Raw genomic sequence first — 13,776 nt, 5'->3', positions numbered from 1 at the left:
CAGTGGCCATAATTACAAGTGAAAATGTGCAACCCTTGAACTTTAACCTACCACCCCCCAACCCTGGGGAACCCGCCCTTACTCCATATGGGGTAACACATTGCCTCCCTGATGCTCCGACGCTCCAGCCCATTCCATGTACCTATTATGTGCCTTTTTGTGTGCCTATGTAATCATTCAAATTTTCGACTTCTGAAACCTCCCTAAAGTTATGGATTTTATTTCTCCACATAACTTTTCAAGTGGCAGGGAACTTCAGCTGCGCCATTAACCCCAATGTTTTCAGGGTTCTGATGTGCTTTCCAAGCTCCCATTGACGATTTTGTGTTGTTCGCACTATATCTGATCTTATGGTATGGGACCAATCATCTTTTTGAAAACTCAGCTGAGAGAATTGCCTCTTTCAAAACGTAGGTGCGAAAATACAGGAGAATTCTCCTTGGTTTATCTCTTTTTTGAGTCCCGTCTAAACAGATCTCTGTGAACCCTTCCAATGTCCTGTTCCAAGTCCAACGTTTGAAATTCTGGCATTGACTCCTTAAGAATATTTACCACAAAGTCTTTCAAGTTTGCCTTTTCAAGTCCTTCCGGAACATTTAGCTGCCTCAGGTTGTTCCACCTAGAGTTGTTTTCTAATACCTCAGTCTTATCTCTGGTCTCCTTTTCGCTGCTTATTAGAGTTTGAATCACTCTGTGGTTAGCCTTAACCTCCTCCTGCAAACTTCCAATCACAGTCTCCATTGCTGTTAACCTTGCTGTTATATCTGCCATTTTAGCATTCAAACTCTCACACAACTCCTGTATTTTAAACTTGGTTGCTTTCTGAAATAGCAAATGTATCTTTAATCTCCTTTGAAAGCTGCATTAGCATCAAGCCCATGTCTGGAATCTGTGCGTTTGTCTGTTGCTCCAATTGTGCATTTATTGTATGATCACTGCCCCAAGAATAGAATTAGCGGTGGACGCAAACGCCTGGGTTAACCATTTTTCAAAAAATTTCTGTTCTAGTGTAGGTGTTAGTCAAACGGGTACAGAGGATGACAGAGGGGATGTCCCTCTTGACCAACAAATTTATCCAGTCCAACTAGTGTTTGACCATGATGAAGTGATCAATGCCCTGACAGCATCTAAAGCGGGGAAAGCTCTGAGTCCAGACGGGATACCGTGGATATCTTCACCCATAATTTGGAATTATGGTCACCAATTCTTACCCGGGTCCTTGAAGCTGCAATATCGATAGGCTTAGTTAAATCATGCAAAACAGAAAGGAGTAGCCTGGTCCAGAATACTGTTTGTGTGCCGTATCGAATCCAGAACCATGAGTCCATCAATAACACTGATGTGATAGTACTGGGCTAGAAAAAATTCCCATCAGCCCACCCATCTGGTGGAGTATCGTCACGTGGGAGATGTATCATAAATCCGAATCTCAATCAATGCACCTAATGATGATGCGGAGATGGATTTTGAAGATGTATTCTTAGACCACAGTGCTTCACAGGTAGTGCTAATGGAGTGCAGTGCTGGTGAGAAATTGTGTGAGAGAAAAGTGAAGGTAAAATTGACTCATAGGACCAAAAATGAGTTTAATGAATATGGTCCTAGGGTCAAGCTTAAAAACAACGCCAGATAGTTTCAAATAATAACTATATAGTGGCATGGTATATCAAGGTCGACATGTTTCAGCTAGGTGGACAATGGGTCCAAGCTTTCTTCAGGACCAGGTGAAAATAGCGACTGCAAATTGAAGTGAGCAAATTCAAAGTAGTGACTGTGTACTTATATAGCGGATTGATCCTACCAGATACTCTGAGCCCAGATGTTCTCTGGTGGCAATTCAATCATGCGGTCTCTCCTAAGAAAAAAGAAGAGTGTACAACAGTGATCAAAAAAAACGTGTACGATGGTATCAAGGATACAAGGAACAAACACTAAGCACACAAACAGTGCGGAAGAGAAAGTCTCTCCGCCACACAGAAGACATAAGGTTCTCCTGGTATTAACATGTCTAAATGACAAACAATAAAAGCTTGAACATGTGACTCACCCAGCATTCTGTGGGAGTATGCCTCACATCACCCGGCACCCACTCGGGAAGAAGGGGGGATTTTGAATACCACTGATGCTAATATTCCCTTACCTCTTTTTTCATTTAAAAGGGCACCAAGTTTGCGAGACACCCTTGTCCGCACCAGACCAAGGACATTCAACACTGATAGTTCGACGACCTTATGGGGTCTCCTACCAGTCTCGGGTCATTACCCGTGCGGGTCATGCAGTGTTTGCCCACAGACGGCTAAAACCAACACAGTTGATATAGGGACAGGTAGGACATGGGTCCTTAAGAAACACACAAACTGTAACACTGACAATGTCATTTACATGATTACCTGCCCCTGTTCATTGAGGTATATCGGATACACCACCCGGAAAATCAAATTGAGAATTGGGGAACATAAAAGTACCATCAGATGCCGCAAACAGGCCACCAAACTCACGAATCATTTCTTAAATAACAGGCACACAGCGGATGAAATGAAGTGGGTTATTATTATTATTATTATTATTGCATTTATTGAGTGCACAGCTACCCGGAGGTTTCCCGGCGCTTGTTTGGGAACCCGTCCTGGGGTCTCACTGGCAACAATCCATTACTGCAAGAAAGCTATTATTTCTTAGGGTACACAGACAAAATATCGATATGCAAAAATATCGAAGTTTAAATATCGATATACAAAAATATCGAAGGTAAGTAATATCGACAGTCTAAATATCGATATTGGTATGATATCAGTAATATCGAAGTTGTAAATATCGATGTTAATAATATCGAGCGGGTTATGGGTTTATAGGGGAATAGGGTGGGAAGTAATTTAATAATAATTAATTAATTGATATATGTTTGTACATATTTTAATTAATAATTAATTGGTAATTAATTTCTATTAATTACTTAATTAATTATTATAATTTTATTCATATTTATAATGATAAATTAGTTGGTAATTAATTATTATTAATTATTTAATTAAATTAATTATAGTAATTTTTATATATAATTTATTGTTATTCTTAATTAATTAATTGTGCAAAATAATATTAATTTTTAAATTAAATTAATTACAGCAAATGTGCTAATATATTTACTTTATTGTTATTGTTAGTTAATAATTAATTGGTAATTAAATAATATTAATTAATTTTGGGTACAGGGGTATTTTTAGGGTTCAGGGTCAGTTTTCAGTTCATGGGTACAGGGGTATTTTTAGGGTTCAGGGTCAGTTTTCAGTTCATGGGTAAAGGGGTATTTTTAGGGTTCAGGGTCAGTTTTCAGTTCATGGGTAAAGGGGTATTTTTAGGGTTCAGGGTCAGTTTTCAGTTTTTGGGTAAAGGGGTATTTTTAGGGTTCAGGGTCAGTTTTCAGTTCATGGGTACAGGGGTATTTTTAGGGTTCAGGGTCAGTTTTCAGTTCATGGGTAAATGGGTATTTTTAGGGTTCAGGGTCAGTTTTCAGTTCATGGGTAAAGGGGTATTTTTAGGGTTCAGGGTCAGTTTTCAGTTTTTGGGTAAAGGGGTATTTTTAGGGTTCAGGGTCAGTTTTCAGTTTATGGGTAAAGGGGTATTTTTAGGGTTCAGGGTCAGTTTTCAGTTTTTGGGTAAAGGGGTATTTTTAGGGTTCAGGGTCAGTTTTCAGTTTTTGGGTAAAGGGGTATTTTTAGGGTTCAGGGTCCGTTTTCAGTTCATGGGTAAAGAGGTATTTTTAGGGTTCTGGGTCAGTTTTGGGTTTTTGGGGTACAGTCGTACAGGGTAAAAATTAAATAAATTTACATTAAATCAATTAAATGAAATTACAAAATATAAAATTACATTAAATTATTAAGTTTTTAATTTATTTTAAATGTATATGTATTCGTTTTAATTTTTTAATTATGTTTTAATATTTTTATTTAATATATTGTAACATTATATGTATTTTATAATTATTTTAACATTATTATTAATACATTTAAAAAAACGATATTTTTAATTTCGATATTTTTGTACTACGATATTATTTTTTCGATATTTTTGTACTTACCTTGTTAGGGATAGGATTCCGATATTTTTGACTTCGATATTTTTGTCCCGATATTTTTGTATGTCGATATTTTTGATTTCGATATTTAGTCAGACATTCATTTCTTAGAGCTGCGACTGCTCTGGTAGCATTCGCCAAAAGCTAGGGGAGCGGCCTCCCCAAGAAATGATCAAAATATACCAGGCGAAATGCCTCAGTGTAGCAACATATGGTGCTGGGGTGTGGGGTCATGTTGCTGTAGATCCCCTACAGAAGATAGAGAACAGTTTTACTAGATATTTGTTGGCAGTCGCGCAGAGCTCTCCGACCTACGGTTGCCATATTGATTTAGGCTTGGACTATATAACAGACAATATCAGAATCCAGCCAATTCTCCTATGGCACCGTGTTTGGACAACGGATCACTGACTGTCTTGGGTTGGCAAACTGGAACAAGATCTCTTGGTTGGCCTATGTATGTAACTTTTTGAAAGATTTAAACTTAGCAACTTGTTTTTTCCAACCACAAAGTATTTTAGAAACATTAAGGAAAAATCTAAAAACTATATGTCTATCCCAACTACGGGAGCTACGACTAACCCAGGAAATCAGTAAAATCTCCATTCGCCAGATCCTAACCATCCAGATCGATCCCGGGGTGCAACCGTATCTATTGTACAACTTGAATACCTACGAGGAAAATCTATTGACACGGTTCCGCTTTAACAGCTATCACCGCCGCATAACCTTCCCGAAGCAGAATGATTGATCAAAAACCCTTATAGTGTGTCCGTGCGATAGAATCTCAGTACAATCTACAATCCATATAGTTCTATTCTGTAGATACTATGAGTTTCCACGTAGGAGATGGATTATTCCTCTACTGAGACACCTGGGCCTGCGATGTTGTCGCCCTGCTTTCCTTGCACTACAATTTTTAGACACAGAACCCCGTACTAAATCTATTGGTTGCTTTTTGAAGGCCTGTATTAACTATCGTCATAATTATGAATAATTCCTGATGCACAAGCACTTTTACCAGATTTGTGTTTTCTGAACTCCCTGCACTGTAATTATGATTGTATGTACAAATAACTTGGCTCTCTTTTTATACATGTTTTTAACATTTTTATATTCTGAAATGTTTTTTATGTACTTTTATGGTTTCCTAAAACAGTATGGCAACCGAATAAAGAATATTTTGTATGATCACTGGGGACTACTTCACTTTTCAAAAGAGTATGTGTCGGGCCTCTTGTCTCCCATACCTGTGTCGTCTTCCAACAACGCAGTATGCCTGTTAGAAATGAGGTGGTCGGTCGAGGCTACTGATTGCTTCTGCTGATCCCCAGAGGGCCTTGGAGTAGCCATGGTTACTTTAGCTGTTTGGGGGTCTGGTGAGGGGGTTTTATTTAGAGGCTCTGTTTCTTTTATTTTAAAATATGACCTCAAAGATGGCGTGAAACATCAGAAACGGGTGGAACATGGCGGTCAGCTAGAGAGTGTGGTTGCGAGCTCTGACGCTTCAGCAGGAAATCAACATGTTTTGATATTATGGGCAAAATCTAAAACATTTAAAACCTCCAAAACTTGAGCACAAATAACTGGTATTAAGTTTAAGGCCCTTCTTTTTTATGGTTCTGTAGGACTCGACCTCGGCCCCTCCGCTGCTCGGGAGTGCTCATCTGCCCTGCCCGGGGTCGGCTCTCCTTTACTACATGCCGCCTACCAGCTGTGGAGAGGTCGGCGGGCGGCAGCATGTTTGGGCTTCTGGGTCACCGGATCAATGGGAATCATGCTGGAGACTTACAGGAGAGGAGGGTGTTTGAGGCCGGAACGGCAGACCAAGACCCACAAAATTGATAAGGAGGTGAGGGGGACGGAATGGGAAATACATTTGGAAAGGGTGAAAGTGAAAATCTCTCACAATTGAAACCGGGAAAAACTGCTCAGCTCCTGCATTTAAATCAAAAAGAGAGGCTTGACAGCCATATGACCCCAAAGAAAGGTAGCAGAGGTCTCCCTAAGAAGAAAAAGAGTCTTCATAAGTCTGGTGGCTCAGGCTTACAAAGAAAGTTTGTATCAGAGGCAGGACATGATCAAACAAGCACTGGCACAGGGCTAACTATAGCAACTGAAAACATGAGAACTGTTAAAAAATAGGCATTCCTTGCGAAAAACAGAATGCATACGTTTATTAGGTCAAGGAAAGGAAGAACCTAACAAGGATATAGGGGCAGGTATAACAGTAGTGCAAACAAAGCCTGCTTCACTGCAGCAAAATAACGCGGGTTGATCAGAGAAGGCTCTAAGGAGAAATAAAATGTACCCGGGGATACCCAGAGTCACACCATCTTTGAGGTCATATTTTAAAATAAAAGACTTTACAATTGTTTTGCATTTCATGCCATATTTTTTCCATTGGAGTTTTTCTTGCTCTTTTTACAAAGTTAAAGTCCTTTTTAGGTCTTGCATAGGCAGCGCATGTGTTGCCACTCCGAGGAATCAAGTAATCTGTATGTTGGATGAAACTCCGTCTACTGCCAGGTAATTTGTCCTGCCGCTTGCCATTTATTTAACGTTGGCATAGATTTTCTTATCTGACTTTTTTTGAGCTGTAGATGCAATGCGTCACTTCTGTTTATTACGGAAGCAGCACCGCCTAACTACAGTTTTCGTACGCTTTTGTGGACTTCCCTTCTTCAGCTCTGGGGTTTAAGAACTTTTCATCTGCAAACGCTCGCGGGAGGTGAGCACGCATGGTGTGTGCTGAAACGGATCCCTCCATCGGACCCCAAGAAGAGGTACAGCGGGGAAAACCCATTTAATGTTTTATTATTTTTTTTAAACACAAAATGAGCATTTTTTTTCTTGCCTCTGTTCCCTGGTTGTGATCGTTTTTCTTGCCTCTGCCCCCTGGTTGTGCTCGTTTTTCTTGCCTATGTTCCCTGGTTGTGCTTGCTTTTCTTGCCTCTGTTCCCTGGTTGTGCTCACTTCTCTTGCCTCTGTTCCCTGGTTGTGCTCGCTTTTCTTGCCTCTGCCCCCTGCTTGTGCACGTTTTTCTTGCCTATGTTCCCTGGTTGTGCTCGCTTTTCTTGCCTCTGTTCCCTGGTTGTGATCGTTTTTTCTTGCCTCTGTTCCCTGGTTGTGATTGTTTTTTCTTGCCTCTATTCCCTGGTTGTGATCGTTTTTTCTTGCCTCTGTTCCCTGGTTGTGATAGTTTTTTCTTGCCTCTGTTCCTTGGTTGTGCCCGTTCTCTTGCCTCTGTTCCCTGGTTGTGAACGCTTTTCTTGCCTCTGTTCCCTGGTTGTGCTCACTTTTCTTGCCTCTGCCCCCTGGTTGTGCTCGTTTTTCTTTCCTATGATCCCTGATTGTGCTCGCTTTTCTTTCCCCTGTTCCCTAGGTGTGCTCGCTTCTCTTGCGCTGTTCCCTGGTTGTGCTTGCTTTTCTTGCCTCTCTTCCCTGGTTGTGATTGTTTTTCTTGCCTCTGTTCCCTGGTTGTGATCGTTTTTTCTTGCCTCTGTTCCCTGGTTGTGATCGTTTTTTCTTGCCTCTCTTCCCTGGTTGTTTTTTCTTGCCTCTCTTCCCTGGTTGTGATCGTTTTTCTTGCCTCTCTTCCCTGGTTATGATCGTTTTTTCTTGCCTCTTTTCCCTGGTTGTGATAGTTTTTTCTTGCCTCTGTTCCCTGGTTGTGATAGTTTTTTCTTGCCTCTGTTCCCTGGTTGTGATCGCTTTTCTTGCCTCTGTTCCCTGGGGTGTTACTGGGCAGAGGTGGGCATGTGGTGAGGAGCAGTGGGTGCCTAAGGCATGGACGCCAGCGCACCAGCTAACCTGGTCTGAGAGAAGCAAAGGGTGAGCTCTGGGAGTTGGTGAGGGCCTCCAATAACCTATTTGTAAATAAGGAGAGCCCCCAGGGTGAGGGTGTGCGTGTGTCTCTGTGGCTTTGTGTGTGTGTGGCGCTGTGTGTGTGTGTGGCTCTGTGTGTGTGGCTCTGTGTGTGTGTGACTCTGTGTGTGAGTCTGTGTGTGTGGCTCATTGTGTGTGGCTCTCTGTATGTGTGGCTCTCTGTGTGTGTGGCTCTGTGTGTGTGTGTGTGTGTGTGTGTGGCTCTCTGTATGTGTGTGTGGTTCTCTGTGTGTGTGTGTGTGCTTGTGTGTGTGTGTGTGGCTGTGTGTGTGTGTGTGTGTAAATGCAATAGGTCTCGCATTTTCGAGAGATTAAGCTATTGGCATTGTAAATAACAATGCCATTTATTTATATGTTTTAAAAACAAAAATAATGTCATGTGCAATGCCAATAGCTCTAACTTTAACAAAGACGAGACCATTGCATCGTAAATGCTTGTTTGTAATTCCTATTTGTGATTTTTTTGTTTTATTTAGCATGATTTTGACCCGAAGGCATTAGGGCACTTTTTACGAGCACCAGTTGCATTACACAATGTCACTTTAATTTTTTCCTGTTGGTACCTCGCAAAGTTTGTTATTTATTTAATCCTGCTCGTTACTTCATGAAGGGAGCCTTGCGCTACTTAATGTGATATAATATTAGATTCCAATAAAGTGCTGGTATCACATAAAGGAGACAATTTAATTAAGATCATATCTCTGGCAATTATCTTTACAGTGGCGGCTTATCCGCTAGGAGCTTTTAAGCAGTGCCACGTAGAAACATATAATGTTAATAACTTAGAGTTATTATCATTTTATGCTTTGTGTCCAGCTGCTTTGTGGGTGGGCGGGCTTTGTTGGGCAACGCTGCTCTTGGAGCAGAGGAGTGGTTTGCCCAATCCTATATGCCCAATTACTGTTTGGTCGGCTGTTGTACATTGATTCTTTTGTAATATGGCTGACTGTAGTCTTTTGTCCTTCCTTAGTGTTTTCACTTCTTTTGTAATATGGCTGACTGTAGTCCTGTGTGTGTTCTAACCTGACCAGTGTGTTCTACCAGTGTCAGTTGATGGTCTGGTCAGCTGGCGAGGTTGTGTGCTCAGCTGTGTCCTACAATAAATCTACATGTAATCAACTAGAAGTATCCTGTCATCTATTACCATCCTATTTACAACATCGGCCCTCTCTGGCTGCCCAAACCAATCATGCACACTTTCCCCGTTCTCCATGCAGGCTGCATTACAGCCTGCATGGAGAGCATGCCCACCCCTCCAAGCACTGGCTGAGCGCTGTGTCACGGCGCTCAGACAAATCACAACGCTTCATTGCAGCATTGTGATTGGCTTTGGGGAGGGAGCCTGGCTGCCTTCTTTCTGTTCCTGGAGCCAGAGGCAGGAGAGCAAGAGCAGAGATGCGGGACCCGGCCTCAAAATACATTTTTTTTATTCCCCCTGTGACACCCCCGACCCCCTCAGTGCCTGCCCTGCCACCCACAAGCCATGCCAGCTGCCACTGTGTGTACTGCTTTGTCATGTGCATAAATCTGCACTCCCGGAATCAGCATAGTATGTCCCCCCCCAACAACCACCCACGTACCCTACCAGGTGCCCCCCCATAATCCCCTCCCCATGACCCCCGCAACACCTCCCCCGCGACACCACCCCTGCGACAACCCATGCGACACCCCCGAGAACCTCCCACAACAACCCCCCTACAACAACTCCCCGCAACACCTCCCCGCGACAGCCCCCCGTGACAGCCCGCCCGCAACAGCCCCCCCTGTGACAGCCCCCCTGGGACAGCCCCCCCTGCAACAGCCCCTGCCGCACCACGCACAAGCCATGCCTGCTACTACTGTTTTACACCATTGTCACTTCTTAGCCCCTTCAGTACAGTTACCCAGTCATTTTCTGATTATTCCAGAGGGTGAAGGTGATTTTCATTTCTTCCAACATTGCAGGGTGGGTAGAAACGCATTGCCAAAATGTCAGGTTGAATATCAAAAACTTCATAATCCTCTGTTTCATTTCTGGTTACTCAGGTACGGATGAACTTCAGCTCTATGTTATAGCTCTCACCTGGCCACCCTTAGAATTTGCCACTCTCTGCATTCTTTATCAATAGTTACGTCAGTAAATTCCCCATGTACGTCACAGCATTCTTAAAACACTAGACCGCAACTCTAAAGTGACCTTGCTTCCCATGCTGGAAAAGTAGATTTGCTCCGAAGGATGGGATTCTTCTGTGATCCTTGGGGTTCTGGAGGGTGCAGGGTGTATTTGAGGAACGGTGGCATGTGAAAGATACAGAAATATGACCAGGGAGGTGAAGATAGACACAGGCAGGACATAATGAGGGGTGAAAGCCGGGAGAAACGAAGGCAAAAGGTGGAGGACTGTCCTTTGCGCCTTGCAATCAAGCATTTTAGAGCAGTCTGTGCATGTAGCGCTAAACTAATGAACTCAAATATTAAGACCGATATGAAATATTATTTTCTACATAAACATCAGATGTTGTGCTCTTAGTTCTCCGTACTAAAGGCACGCAGCTGGGGAGAGCAGAGGATGGTTGAAAGTCTCCCGCCTGCCCTGGAACATATGGCAGAGGCCCTTAAAGGCAGCGCTTCTGGAAGAATGGGCTCTCCGGTGCCAGGCTCTCCCCAAGAACAAAGAGCTGAAGCTACCACTCCTGGGGCGGGCTCCGAGCTAATGAAGGCAGCCAGGACAGGGTTTACGGGAAGCTAAGTGCCCAGCTCCTCTCCTGCAGCGGCCGACTGACTGACCCCGCGACCTCGGAGACAGCAGAAGCTGATCTCCGGACCAGAGGGGAGGCCAAGGGGCGCCCGCATCATCTCGGCAGGAATCCTTTAGGGGCCTAGCAGCAACTGGGAAGGGGGTGGGGGGCTGGACTGTGTGCAGAACGCTTGGAAACTGCATTTGGGAAACGACCTTGGTGTGCCTCGGCTACTCGGGCAAGGACACTGCGTCTGCAGGCAGGAAATCATAGGCCTCCGCCGGAAGTACACGGGCCCAGGTACTGGCGCTCCAACTCCAATAAACTGCCAGGCTTAACCCTGCACACAGACCCCATTATTCCGTGGCATAACAATCGCATAATAAACTGAGAGTTACGGCGCCCGAACGTAAAAGTGATGCTACAGCAGTTGTTTCTGAACCTCGCACATCCAAGTCTACACACACTATCTACAAGAGACCAGCTATAAAATGCAGCGAAATATGCATGGTTAGTGCTGCACCACCATCTTTCTCCGAGGCAAGGCAGAAATGCCTCGGAGAAAGCACGGTCATTTTTCGGATTGAGGGGCGTGTTTACGTTCTCTCCTCTTCCCATTGGCTGGAAGGTAAAATTCCAGCCAATGGGAAGAGGAGAGAAAGTAAACAAAAAGAAGCTTAAAAAAACGCCCCTGAATCTGAAAAAGACGGGGCTTGGATCGCGTGACGCCCCTCTCCTCCAATGGCTGGCCAGCATTTACTAGGCCAGCCAATGGAGAAGAGGGGTGTGTTCCAAGCCACCTCTAAGAATCATTAAATCTTTGGCTCCGCCCACTACGTGGGACGGTCCTCGACCTAAAAAGGCCAGTCTCCGAGTCCTGCAGGTTCGGAGGTCGGTGGCAGAGGACAGACAATGTATGCTCTGCCCCCAACTGGCACTTCCCAGGGGGTTGCCATCAATGTGGCCTCCCTGTCTCGTTGTTCCTCTGCTCGCCTTCCACAACAAACTCCATCCACAACACACTAAAGGGGGAGTACTCACACTGGACTGTGCTGGCCTAGGCGGGTGCAGGGAGGGCTTAGCACTTTGACAGCATGGGGTCTGTGTGTGTACAGAGCGGAGGGTGATGGGGAGTTTTGCAGAGTGAAAGTTGTGCCTGTAGAGTCAGGTGCCTGCATGTATGAGTGCAGACCTGGATGGTGTCTGCCCGTGACTGCAGGGAGAACGGTGTGCTTGTGTGAGTGAAGCAGTGTATGTCTGTGGGTGCAGGGTAAGTGGAGCAATGTCTGTGCGAGTGCAGTGGGAGTGATGTAACTGCATGAGTGTAGGGCGAGTGGTGAGTCTTTGCAAGTCTATATACCCCTTTTATTTCAATAATTTGTAGCAAGTATTCTTCAAAGATATGCTTAAAATGTATAATTTGCTCCCATTTATTCTCTAATTTTCTTGCGAGGGAAGAACCCCTGCACACATTCCTCCCAGTCTTTGATTCACGCTTGCTTGCAATTTATATTCTACTCATAGCACCCCATACACAAATGCACAACAAAAGTCAAACATGCTTCTAGACAAGCGTACACACATACAAACCCGGAGACGCCCCGCCCCGTGTGTTGCTTTCCGAGGAACAGCATGCGACCCTGGAATTTAGTAATGTGTGTGCCTCTGTGTGTGTGAGGCACACGCACTACTAAATTCAACCCAACTACTGCACCCCAGCTAGATGCAGTAGGTATTTCGGGCAGCTGTTGCAGTGCCCGGAAAAACAGAATGTTGCCTCTGACGTGTACTATTTCTCTGTGAACAGTTGTAGGGTGCGTTGTTTAAAATTCCTGAATAAACTCCAACAATTGTAATGTTTGCAAAGGGCAGTGAGCGATGCTATAGTCTTGCAGTAGTTAGCATCACTTTCAACCTCTCAAAGTTTTTTAAAGGATGCACTGACGAAGGAATGTTGTTTGTTCCGCTTTAAAACGTTATTCTGAATGCATGGGGTGGTATCGGTAGTTTCGGAATGTCGTTGCAAGAGACTGGACTTTTTGTTGTAAACATTAACATCACTAAACGAAGGTTGTATCTTGAGCGATGGGCACTCTTAGCACCGTGGTATGGTGAAAGGAACGATCAGGTATGCACGAATTTGCTAATGCAATCACACTGCGTTCTCTTGTGGACAATTGCTCTTAAGAACATTTACGTTTAATGAAATTTTCGAAAACGCGTTAATCCGGCCGCGTTTAAGTATTTTAAAAAAATAGCTCTATATTTTTAGGTCTCGCCTTTACCATTCCGCAGGAATGGGAAATGGGGAGAATTCAAGTCCGCAAAATCCTCTTCAAACCAAGGGCTTTCAGCCCCGCGGTTTTCTTGCAGTTCACGTGAATCACGTGAGCAAACATGCACGCGCATTCACGGCCAGGGCTTCTCCTCCCCTAGCAGCACTCCTCCCACACCAGCAACTCCCCCCTCCCAACCCGCAACCTCCCCTCTCTCTCCCCGCAAACACAGCCATGCCGTAGCAGCACTCCTCCCAAACCAGCACCTCCCCCTCCCACACCAGCACCTCCCCTCTCTCTCTCCGCAAGCACAGCCTTGCCCTAGCAGCACTCCTCCCACACCAGCACCTCCCCCCTCCCACACCAGCACCTCCCCTCTCTCTCCCCGCAAACACAGCCTTGCCCTAGCAGCACTCCTCCCACACCAGCACCTCCCCTCTCTCTCCCCGCAAACACAGCCTTGTTTTCATTCTGTGCAGTGCAGCACCATCGTTGACCCGATTTTGTAAATTAAGATGCTTTGCCAAAACATTCGTGTTATCACACTTAAGGTAAATCTATTATTTTTTCAAACGCTTTGTGAAGTGTGTGTACAAGCTTTGTTTATGGTAGGGAAGGGAGAGCCAATGCAGCAACTGGAACCCAGTTCCAGTTCGGTAGCTTTGGATGTTTCGCCACTTCTTCCCTATTGAGAACTGAAGGAGAGTTCATCTGTTTTTGCGCTGCGTTCCTCATGCACGTCTCGCCACCTGCGCTGCTCTCTTTTACCTGCCTCTTTCCTATTGCGTTGAATTGTGCGCTTCCCCAACTGCCTACCCTG

The sequence above is a fragment of the Lissotriton vulgaris genome, chromosome 5, assembly GCF_964263255.1.
Source record: "Lissotriton vulgaris chromosome 5, aLisVul1.2, whole genome shotgun sequence".
Lineage (NCBI taxonomy): Eukaryota > Metazoa > Chordata > Amphibia > Caudata > Salamandridae > Lissotriton > Lissotriton vulgaris.
The sequence above is the reverse complement of the archived record's forward strand: the minus strand, read 5'-3'. Positions refer to the sequence as shown.